We start from the raw sequence: 12,218 nt of genomic DNA on the forward strand, positions 1-12,218 counted from the left end.
ATGAAATACACTGTCAGGCAAAAGTTAGTATATGTGGCTTTATAAGGTCTTTCCTTATTTTTTTCTGAAGGAGATTACATTACATGCTTTTAGTGCTTTCTTCTGGCCTTACTACCTAGATGTTATGAATAGATTAACTGAATACTGTTGAGTACTGCAACACATTGCCCAGAGATGTTATAGAATCTTCAGCGCTGGGCAATATGCTGTTATTGACCCTGCTTTGAGCACCAATTTGAACTGCAGAGTCTCCAGAGGCCCCTTCCAGCTTCAGCTCTTCTGATTCTGTGAGATCCTGTGATTTCTAGATTGCAACTACATTAAGTGCATCTTATCACCCTGAATCAAGTGAAAACTCTGAAGCATTCAAGAATGAAAAGAAGAAAAATCGATGTGAAGAGCATTTTCTCTCCTGTCATGGTCCACATGGCTTTTTTTTTTGGTGATGTATCCTAATTATTTTTGTTCCAACTGGATTGCTTTTCTAATGAAAATTAGGCTGTTTTCTGCATTATGAGTGTGGGAAATGAATCTGGTACAAGTTACAGACCTTGTGAGATGCCACCCTGTATGTATGTGATAAGCAGTGATACAAAAACTAGAAGGCGGTTTGGTAAAATAGAGAACATGATGAGATGCTCTGTATGAATTGGGAACTATAAACACCAATTTAGCACAATAGTTTAGAATGGATAATATGAAATTTTAAATGAGAAAAAGTTAAGTTTTCAATGGAATTTGCTTAAAAGAAAAATAGACAAAATACTGGAAGATGTTAAGTGTGCAAAGAAAGACAGGGAATGAAGGCAAAACCAGGAGGAGTCAGCTTCCAAAGCTCAGTGAGGGCTGCTGTGTGATTCTAGGCCCTCTCCACTGAAATCTGGAGTTGTGTCATATGCAAGTCACATCTTTGATATAAACCTAACCCTTCTGTGAATGAGATTTTTTTAGTAATGGTTCTTTTTAAAAGCTCACAGAGAAGGTTTACCTTTATCCCCAGGACAGCAGAAGCAGAACCTATCTAACCCACTTCTCTGTTAAGCCCATATTTTCAGAATAAGATTCACCTCCTTTGATTTATCTGATCCCTCAGCAGAAACCACAGACCTGGATAGTGGAAACAAATCCTTCTCATGATGCAAAGAAGAGATAGATGCTTCTGAGTGGGAGTGAGAATCACAAGTAAACCAGCAAGCACTAAGCTAACCAGGGGAAGTAGTGTGACATGGTGTCCCCTTACTGAAACTCTGAGCTAAAAGCTTGTGCAAGCCTGACAATTAGAGACTCAAACCATGTCCTAGATGTTGGCACTTATGCCAAGTACTTTGGAAACAGAACACTCCTTAATTCCTTTAAATGGCTGAAAAATGCAAGTGGTGATTATAATTTATGTTATAGATTAGAAGTTAAGTGCTCTTATGCAGGAAATAGAAACTCTGAATATGAGACCTTCCCCAGCCTGGTGGTTCAAACTCAAAATTTCCATCTTCCATCAGAACAGCTTATCAATTTTAGAAGGAAGCTTTGGATGAGAATTGCTTTCCTGCAGAAGCTCTGTCATCATGCAATAAAGAATTCACTGTTCCCATATACTAAGAAATTTACTACTCAAATTTACTAACAAATTGAGAATGTAATTTCATTTTTAAATGAAAAATAAAGGCAAAGTCACTGTTACAGAGAATTCATCTGTGAATGGCAAATTGCCTCCCGAAGCAAATGCACTCATTATGCTCAAAGAAAGGATGAGATCTCCCACAGTTAAATAAAACTAGTAGGAAAAATAATTGCTTGATAAATCAGAGTAATTAAATTTTGCACATGTGAATGCTACTGCACCGCTGTCTTCAGTACAAGGCCAGCCCTGTAGCAGAGAAACAGCACATAAAGCTCAGCCTTCACTCCCTGAAAAATGTACTACTGAAAGAAATAGCACACCTTTTCCCTTTTAGCTCTTCACTAATGAGGAATGGGAAATCTTGCCCCACAAATCTATTGGGATCAGAGCAGCCAGAAACTGTGATGATGCTATCTAGTTCCAGTTCACCTCCTGCAAACATTCCACCCATCATTAGTGTGTCTTCTAACATTTAAAAAACACAAAGCAATAGACTCTGCTTTTCTTTGGGAACCTGTCTGACAGGTCATTTATTAGTTGGTCTGTCTTATGTGTTAATTTTTGTGTTCCAGGTAAACAAGTGTTTCCCCTGATAAACTTCCATAGGAAGAATAAAGTTCCGCCGCTATCCTTTAAAATTTCAAAAGTTAATTCTTGACCATTTAAACAATTTTTGTGTTTAGGCTATTTAAACACAGTTATCTACATCTAGGCATGCACACATTCATCAGTTTTCCATTTGCCTGCTGCAGTCAGCAGAAACCCAGCCATTGCAACCTAGAGCACAATTGAGTTCACCCCAACCAAGGGGAGCAGCAGCTGCTGAGCTGAATCACTCGCTCAGCTCCAGCGACTCCAGCCTTGATCTTTATTGACTCTAACTTTGATACTGAGGGCTCAATCCCCACACAGAAGGAGGCAGTGGACAGCATAACCTGCCTGTCCTGTTGGCAATACATCTTGCAGAGCTGTCAAGGTGCCTTGCACACTGCAGGGCATCTGAAATGCCAGCAGTTCCCATGTGAGGGTGACTGAAGGAAGCCTTTAGGCCACAAACAGACTCCTGCAGGGAGGCATAACAAATTTAGGTATCTTGCTTGTCAGCTGAATCTCTGGAATTCAGGAATTTGAACAGCTTTATCTGCAAAGGCCATGGCACTGCCACAGGAGCAGTAGCACTCATAAGAAGTGGCTTATTCTGGTTTCCCTCCTATTCAACAGGCTAACAGGAGGAAAGCACAGCACAAGCTCATTCATATCTATTCCTCAGGAGTACAAGCATGCCTTGCATACTCTGTCTTCAGAACCAGTCAAGCAGAAATCACCAGCAATTACTTTCACAAGAGTTACAGAAGAATGATTTTGGGCTTAGGGTCATTTTAAGGCATAGCTATATGATCAGATTTAGATGATCCTAAGTTAACTCCACATTTTATGTCACCTCAGGTTCACAATGCATTTAGACAGAATAACCTTATTACAGAATAACATGTGAACTAAAAATTCACACCTCTCAGTTTATTCATGCAGGCTCAGTAAATGGCAAACTGGGCTACAGTCCAAGCTGGAACTGGCCTGTGCTGCAGAATCTTGGGCAGAGAGGGCATCAGATACCAACCTTTGTGTATTTAGGTATACTCAGATACTTTGGTGCTGTTCCCCCTCACTGCAAGATCACCAGGAATTTGGTATATTGGAACATCAGGCAACAAAAGACTCATGAAGCACTGAGAGAGCATATCTATACAGAAACATGTATTTACCTTTTGGCAGTCCATTTTTGACAAAAGGAAAGTTGCTTTTTATTAAGAGAATCTAAACAAAAAATAGTCATTTTCCCAAAAGCTTAATGTTCTGTAAATATCAGTTCCCTGAGCAATTTCCTTAAAAAAAGTTCAGATAATCTTATTACTCATGTAATCTGTGCATTTAGTCTCCTTTTAACTTCTCAACTACAGCATTTCTGTAGGAATTGACCATAATAAATGTGATTATGGATGCAGTTTACACAGGTATAGCTCCTGATATAACTTATCCATTTGGTGGTTAGCTATTCTTTTAGTCTAAATATTGCCAGATGACTGAGCAAGTTCTTTGAGCTTCTTCCCAACATGCCTCTTGTGTGTATGTGTCGTGTCTGGCAAAAACTGTAATGTCCACTGAGAGAAAGAAGACATGGAGCAGATGCTCAACTGCATTTCTTTCCCTGCTTGACTGCAGTGACTGCTCTGAGGAATAAACAATCCACTCAGTAAAACAAACTGCTGCAAATGCTCACTATGGGCTCTATCATTTGATTATTACCTTGTTTATACTCTTTTCCTAAACAGGTTTATTCAAATTCCCCTACCAATCTATACCCTCCTGAATTTTTATCAGCTATATCTCTTCCCTCCAGGCAGAGCCCACACTTCCTTTTTGCTACAAGACTTTTTTATCTGCATGTAGGATTGGATTTTGTGTTTGATTTTGTAAGGTACTTATTCTTGGAATTAGTTCCTGCTTTTTTATTAAGGGATGGCATGTTCTATAAAGTATTCCATCTCTAAATCAGACAGTGAGAGAAAAAAAACGTTATGTCTCCCATTTTCAGATTTGAAAGAGCAGCTGATGTCAGAAAGGAAGATAAAAAATTTGACCTTATAACAATCTGGTTCATGATGATGCTGCCTTTTACTCTCAATGTCCAATTTATCTCAGAGCACATGCAGGGTGAAGACTGCAAAGTAAGACTAATGGGTATGGCAGAAACATGTGCAGTAATTCATCATCATAACAAAGCATAGCACAATTATCAAGAATTTCCTGTAGACTTGCCATGATTACATGGAAACAAATTGTTTTGTCTGCTCAGCTAGAAGTGCAAGAATACTGAACCAAAAACCAGAAAGGGATTGTTGCCACCTATATACACAAATTATCCTTTTAGGAAATGACAAATGTACAATTTGGCTTTCTTTTTGGGTTTGTACACTGAAATAGTATTCATTCAGTGCCTGGCCAAATGGGTCTCTATGTTCTGCAGCAGGACACATCACAAAAAACAGGAAGAAGAGGCAGCTGGCTGCAGGGTTTGAGGAGTTAATGGATGTAATCACAATATCTTTTTCCTGCTTTCCAAAGATTTTATTGCAGCAAAAATTTCAAGTAGAACGAAGGAAGGGAAACCTTTAATTAGTTGGAATTTACTTATTAAAAAAAACCAAAACAACTTGTCTCTGCTTGGCACATCTTCCTGAGAAAAGACTAACATCAGCATCACTTTGTGACTAATTTGGTTTGGTCCTGTTCCTAGTGTTCAGCTACCTGGAGTACAGTTTAGGCTGCTGTTTATTTGACTCTCCTCCCTGAGGACCACTCTTCTGTAGGAAAATTAAAGCTATGCAATGCTTACACAGACATTTCTTGCACTTCTGCTAGAGAACAAGACCCATTCTGAGTAAGCACTAATAATAGACAACATTGCAAGTAGCTGCTTGGGACTCACATGCCTGAGAGACACAATATTAAAGGAGAAGTCACTGCTGAAAGGAGCAGATAGATTGCATTTGCTATCACAGATCTCTACTGTGTTTCAGTGATCATGCCACTTAGGTAAAGTGGGACTTTGAGAGCTGAAGTCTAATTAAAATAAGTGGGCGTTATATAACCATGCTCAGAAGGCAAATTTTCTGCAATATTCCTTAGTGACTAGAAGCTGCCTTCTTTAAAGCATTTACACAACTCAGCTCTAGCAATTTAATGGTTGGAAGATGATAAGGAAATAAATTAGATTTTGGTACACAGCAGTCAAATTAATTTCAGGGGTATATGTAAGGCTTAGCACTTAAGTCCCTTAACCACATCATGACCCATATCAACTGGAAGGTCCCAGTTTTTCAGGGAAGGCTGGATAGCACACATCACACAATTGCTTTTCAGAAGATGTCATCATGCATCATGACAAAAGTCATGTTTCAAGGAATGCCTTCACTCCACCAGGATATCCATTATGGTCAGGGATGCATTGCTGAGGTTCCAGGGATGCATCTGGCCCAGGGAGTGAATGTAACCTTCCTGTCTTTTCTTTTGTTTTAATTGGTTTGCTTTTGTTCCTTTCTTGATTTTCTTCCTCAAATAATTTCCTTTATTGATCTTGTCTTTTCTCATTTTTGTCTCTTTCCTGGTTACTTCCAGATTAGCACCAGGATGGAAGGCCCATGGGGAGCCCCACTTGGCCCCTTTCTGCTAAGTCCAACAGCCAGCCTTGGCAAAGTGAAGACATTCTTATCAGAAGCAATGGTGGGGAACATTGGTGGGAGGTCTATTTTTGGTGTCACAGGTTGGTGATAACCTGTCACACTACTGCAGTCCAGGTAATGGTGCAGCCACTGTGCTCTGCCAGCCCTTCTCTGCCAGCCATGAAGGAGCCAGGTAAGGTGCAAAGACACCTAAGTTCACTCACTCTGTCTGAGCCTGCTTTGCCAGCATTGCTTCCTTAAGGAATGATGCACAGAACTCAGTCCCTAGAGAGGGGGAGCCTGCTGCTATCAACCCTATCAAGGAAAATATATCAGCCTCAAATTAATTTCACTGTATGGATGAATTCTGCCAAGTTCCTGGAATTTTCACAAACCAGTTTCATCTACCCTTAATTTACTGATCTACTTTTTAAAATGTAAACAACTTTCAAATAAGATTTTATTGCATTTGGATATAATTCTTGTCATGTTCTGTACTTTTCTGCTTCGTTTCCAAAGAATGTTGTGATGATTAACTCATGCATTATGTGATGCCATGTGTAATGCTCCCTTGTGACAATAACTCAAATTGCTATTTTCATGCTATCTTCCTGTCTCTCACTCTTGTTTTATTTTTACTCTATCCTCTTACTCATTTGAATAGAAATATTTTCAAGAATATATTTCTGTCTCCTTTTGCCAATTGACTGTCAGCTCACAGTCTAGAAAAATGGGTAAGTGGAAACATCCAGCTCCCACAACTTTGCTTTGCCCACTTTCCCAGGAATTCTCCTGGACCTTCATCTGCAGAGCTCAGTCACTCACCAAAACATCAGCAAGTTTTATGGGAACTCTTTGAATGCCTGGTTAGCAAGGTTTCAGCTCAAACAAGCAAGGAGCAAGCTCATACTTTACAACTTTGTTATATTCAAAATGAGATTCAGTACTTTTAAACCTTCATTCTGGATATCAATAGGAAAGAGAGCTTCTGGATGTTAACTGATCATGGATGAAATGGAACTTATTATTTTGACTACTAATTATTCTTAACCTGAATAAAGATGCAGATAAATCCATTTCATTTTACCATTTGAATAGAAGAAATAGGACTAAAATTTAAAGTCCCATAACTCTGACAGTGATGTAGGAACTCATATAACATGCATGGAGAACCCACAGCAATGGATAATCCAGGAGAGAAGAAATTGACAGCAGAAGACATGCAATCAAGAGAAATTTGAGGTTTCTCTTGAATTCTAGTTGTCCTTGATCACATCAGTAATAACCTGTTACTATTCACCAACTCCATATCCCAAATCTGTGTAGAAAATGGTAAGAAAACTAAGGACAGGAAAACTCAGCTTTCAGCAGCAGGCATAATTTAATCACCTATTTTCCACCAAGTGTTCTGTGCACAATTGTCCCAACAAAGGAGAAACCAGAATAAAACCAGAAAAGTCCATGCAAATAGATGTTTGAGGTTAATAACTCTTGTGAGCCTATCCAGGGCTGGCACTAGAAAACTCTATCATTCCATAACAAGAAGTACAGTCTAAAAAGACTGATTTAGATTTTAAGTCCACCTTCTTGTGAGAGCAGGACTGTTCTCAAAGTACTCTAAGCAGTAGTTTAACTTTAAATACACAAAGGAATGGCTTTGCTCTTCCTTGTCTTGAAATCTACCCAGGTTTGGAATTCAGTATCTACTCCTCAGCGGCTTTTTGCTGTTCTCCACTTTCAGTTGCTATATATACAACAGAAAACTGAAATTCACATTAGGTGGCCCTGTATGAGTGTGCTCAATCAGTAAAAATGTTTCCTGCATATAGGGGCTCTATGGATGCAGCCTCAATAGCTGCCAGACATTGGGATGGCAAAGGCCTGTGTGCTTGTGTCTCTCACACCACAACCTGATCATCTGTTCTTTTATCCTACCACTCCCACAGAGGGAGCACCCCAAGGAACATCTCCAGCCAGACTGCTCCTCCTTGCTGTCAAGGTCACTTCCAGACATTAGGAGATATTCATCTATCCTTAGCCAGTAAACTGAAAGACATTTCACTTTCTTTGTACATCCTCATCTAATAATGTTTCTCTCTGAATTGCCTCCAGTTCACTGCACTGTTAATTAACTTTTATGCACTACCAGAGATGAATGCATCTCAGCAGTGACTTAAGTGATTTCTCTACAGCTTGTGTTTCAGTTTCCATTCATAAAACAGTTCAACCTATATTAGTCAAAATTGTCCCCCTTTGTAATATTTTTGCATTTCCATAGTGTCTCTCATTGTAAAGTATAAAAGGACAGAGCAACAGAGGAAGTAAAAATTTAAATACCACTATTTGTCTTTGACTGAAACACTCAATTTGGTTAGGGGAAAAAAACACCATTCTCTGAGTGTTTGTCAGCTCTGTACTTTCTACCTGCCATTTGCATTATTAAACAACAATATCTGAGTCTTGCCTTAAATAACAATATAATAGGACCTTAGTTGTTTAGCAACATTGTTTTAAGCTGAAGTTTCATACAAAAAAAACCAACCCCAAAAAACCCACATAAGCACTACAAAATGTGTCACTGTAGCAAGGTTTTCTTTAACAGCCTGCAAACATTACACAGCTTTTCCTGCACATTTTAAGGACATATCTAGAGTTCACAAGCACTTTCAATTTTATCACCTAATTATTAAAGAGACAATTTGCAAGAGTAAACAGTTCATACACCATCTGAAGCTCTTAGCATTACAATGAACACGGATATAAAATTATTTTGTTACATAATAGCAGAACGTGTCTGACTTACACAAATGTTGAATCATTTAGAGCTTAAAGCTGAGGTTTCCCACACTGGTGGTCTATAGATTTCTGTCAGTGGTCTGCAGCTGAAGGTTTATTGTTGTCTGGGTACACAGTATTCATTCCCTATGGACAGTGGGGAGAGAAGAGATTAATAACAAACAAACTGACCAAGAAAAAATACTTCAGTTTATCAGCAGCAGTAAAATATTTTTTTTGCTAAAGACTGTAGTCCTACAATTTCTGCTAGGAATTTTTGCATTTGATTCCGATTTTGTCAAACATATTGTTTATACTGAAATTTTCTTTTTCAGACTGTTTCCTCTTTTCTAATATATCCATTTATGAGAAAAAACCTGCACAAGATGTTATTTATAGGGCATTTTCAACAGGAATTTGGGACAAAAAAAGTGATTTGTTTTAGGATAGGCTGAAGTATGTTTTTCAAACAAATAACATGTTCAACAGTTTTGGTTTGTCCTACTCCAGAAAAACCATGTCATATTTCAGTATACATCATTTCCATAAACAGTTGCTCAATTTGGCACAGTGTTATATATATGTAGAAAACACTTGGCCATGGTTTTGTCAGAACTGCCTCTGTGACTGTCACAGCTCCCCTTTATTCTTCTGTCATTGTTTGCTCATCTTATTTAACATCATTCATTCTAATTTCCAGGCTAATAAACACAATTTAAAAGCCACAGATAAAAAGAGAAACCAACATGTACTACTACTACTACAGAAAAAAGACCTTCAAATTCTGTCTCAAAAACACATTTCAAATTACATTTTTTTTTAACCAGTGATGGCTAAAATCAAGTTCAGGAATACATTCAAGAATATTTGTTTATTAAAACATAAAAACTTTCCACTACCACAAAGTTAAGATTCAATTGCTCAACAATCACAACCAATTCCAAACTTTCTCAGGTCTAATGAAACCACTGCTTTAACTGTATTAGTTATCCAAGTAGTACAACTTGCACTGCAGGATATAAAAGATTCATGTCAGTAGAGATTTAAGCTCAGAAAAGTAGAACAATACTTAATGGTTAATGAACTGCATTGGAATATTCCTTAAAGCAATTTCTCTTTTTCTATGTCTGTGTTACACTGGGTTTTATTTCATCCAAGCCAAGTGAAAACTTAAAAACTTAAACAAGTTAGGGGTTTACTGCTACCCCAAAATTCAAGAAGAATGTGGTCATCCACATTTGTTTCACAGAGAAACTGCTTTCAGACAAGCAAGAAATTGTGAGACTTCCTGGTTAGCCCTAAGCTTAGAAGCAGTAATGAAAAAGAATAACTCTAATGAAAGCAGCAGATGAAGTAGGAAGAATCTTTCCAGAAGTGTAATTTTGGATGCTGAAATATACTGTAGTGAGAAGCAACCTGCATGAAAGATACACTGCAGTTCTTCCTAAAGCCTCTGTTTTGGTTTTCACCTAGTGAGACAACAGTGAACAATGGAACAATGGAAACAATAATTATACTGGCATCCCATGTTTCTGCTCTTTTAATAGTATTTCCTCTCAAATATTTAATTCCACAGCTGCATTCTCTGAATATTTTAAGCTTGATTATAGAATTCCTGCAACCTGTTTTATACTGTTTTTGCCAGGCAATAACCCAAAAGAATGAAAACAAGCTAATACTTGGAGAGGTGCTGTGAGCATACTCACATGCCACATAGCCTAGCCACAAGTACCTAACAGAATTCACAGTGCCTTCTATGAAATCTAATGCTTGGGAAAGCACAAAAAAATTGATTTAGCTATCAGTCTTTTGTCTGAGTTCACCAAAAATTTTCAATTTCCTCCAGTTACCTTGATGTCCACAGGAAAAAAAGCTTGTGTTCAATTGACACCTTTCATTTTTTAGTCTCAGATTGTTGTGCAGCTCTTGGCTTACATGCAGTGGGGTCAGGTAGCTCAAACTTCTGGCAAAACTGGGGGTTTCTGCCAGATTTGATGGACAACATCATTCCTTTCAGTGCAAACAATTCTGTCTTCTCTAGCCTGTGGATTTCCTTTCATTGTCTATCATTTTGCTTTTCACACATACCACACTTATCCATGTATGTCTTCATCTAAGCATACTTGCATGGGCTACAAGCACATGTCCTGCTTCAACCTCATTCTACTTTTATCCAACATGGTGTTGTCAGCAGCTGCCTGTTGGAACTACTGCTCCCACTGTAACTCAAACCTGTTTTGGTACACACAGCTCCCTGTCTCTGCCACCTTCAAAAATCCAGCATGTTCCTATGCTGGTTTATGCTGCCACAGGGATTTATGCAACCCCACACCAAACCATGTCAGGGAATCAATGTAGATGCAACTTTAACAAGCAGAAAAGCAGTGAGCCCCTTTATTCAACACTGCTGGATTATGTCACCTTCAGGTACTGGTATCACTATAGGATCAGCATTAAAATTCCAGCTTCAGGAATTCTGATCAGCCCTGAAGTATCAACAATTAATGCTCTAAATACCCCTTAATATAGCAATCTTGTTAAAGATCACAGTGTCTGGAACAGGAATGCTCAATCCTCTCCAGCTTCATTTTATCTGCATGCAGTCCAATTTTATATTCCCAGAACATGTTCTGGAAGCATCACAAGCATGTTGTCTCAGAGAGAGCAACATCTCTGTCAGTGCCTTCTCCAGTGGGGAGTGGGATGTATCCAAGACTTGGGATCCCCAGTTCAGCTCAACCTGGAACACCTCAGGAGCTTCTCCCATGGGTTCTTTCTTTCTTATACATCCCTTATGCTCTCTGTTTTCCTTCTGTGAGCTGCAATTTTTAAACATTGTTTGGACAGACAAGAATCACAGGCCATTTTATTTTTTGATACTGGTGTAGATGGACAGAAGAGAGACATATTTTGATCTTTCTCTAGACTTCATTTTTGTTCTTTAACAGGTTAGTCTCCTAGTTTAAATAGATAGACAGGCAATTTGAACTTGAAGGATCTGTTTTCTCAGGAAAAACATGATCACCCCTCTAAGTATTCTGCTCATGTGTAGTGATTCATACCAGGCCTTATGCTTTGGAAGGTTTGCAGTTCGAAATGTTAATTAACAGATATAGTCCATTTCCATATGTCTTCCTCTAAAGGTTACTGCAACAACATTTCCTGAATATACTTTAACAATTTAATGGCAGCCTGGCAGTAGTATCATGATAAATAAATTTAAGTGACATACAGGTTGCAGTGGAGAATACAAAGTATAAGAAAGCAATGTACTTTTTATAGAGATGTGACATGAAAAACATTGACCTGTGGTCCCAAGTAATTTTCATAAGACAAAAGCTTTCATGGTAATAAAAACAAATCAGTCAATGTTCTGAAAGACTAATATAATAAACCATCAGGGAAGCTATTCAGCTGTGTTAACTCCATTTAACAAAAGAGGAGTCATTATTATTCAAACTTTAAGTACAAAGTTTGGTGACAACTTCAGCTGCACTATGACAAAGAGATTCTTGATTAATGAGAGATACCTCCAGAACTGGCACGGGGACTCGACATGGAAACACACGCTACCTTGCTGGTCATATTGAACAAAACCAGTTTGA

At 38.3% G+C, this 12,218-nt stretch overlaps 1 protein-coding gene across 4 annotated transcripts in view; it reads right to left on the reverse strand.

Moving 5' to 3' along the window:
• The window catches only part of TUNAR (transmembrane neural differentiation associated intracellular calcium regulator), a 162,588-nt gene that overhangs the window by 53,851 nt on the left and 96,519 nt on the right, over positions 1-12,218 (reverse strand). For all 4 annotated transcript variants that reach the window (XM_071426546.1, XM_071426540.1, XM_071426542.1 and 1 more), the window contains one exon: positions 8,642-8,760. The gene's annotated coding sequence lies outside the window, so the exon portion shown is untranslated. The remainder of the gene's footprint in view (positions 1-8,641; positions 8,761-12,218) is intronic.

Source organism: Agelaius tricolor, unplaced genomic scaffold, assembly GCF_023055355.1.
Source record: "Agelaius tricolor isolate 1412-34295 unplaced genomic scaffold, bAgeTri1.0.p SCAF_5, whole genome shotgun sequence".
NCBI lineage: Eukaryota > Metazoa > Chordata > Aves > Passeriformes > Icteridae > Agelaius > Agelaius tricolor.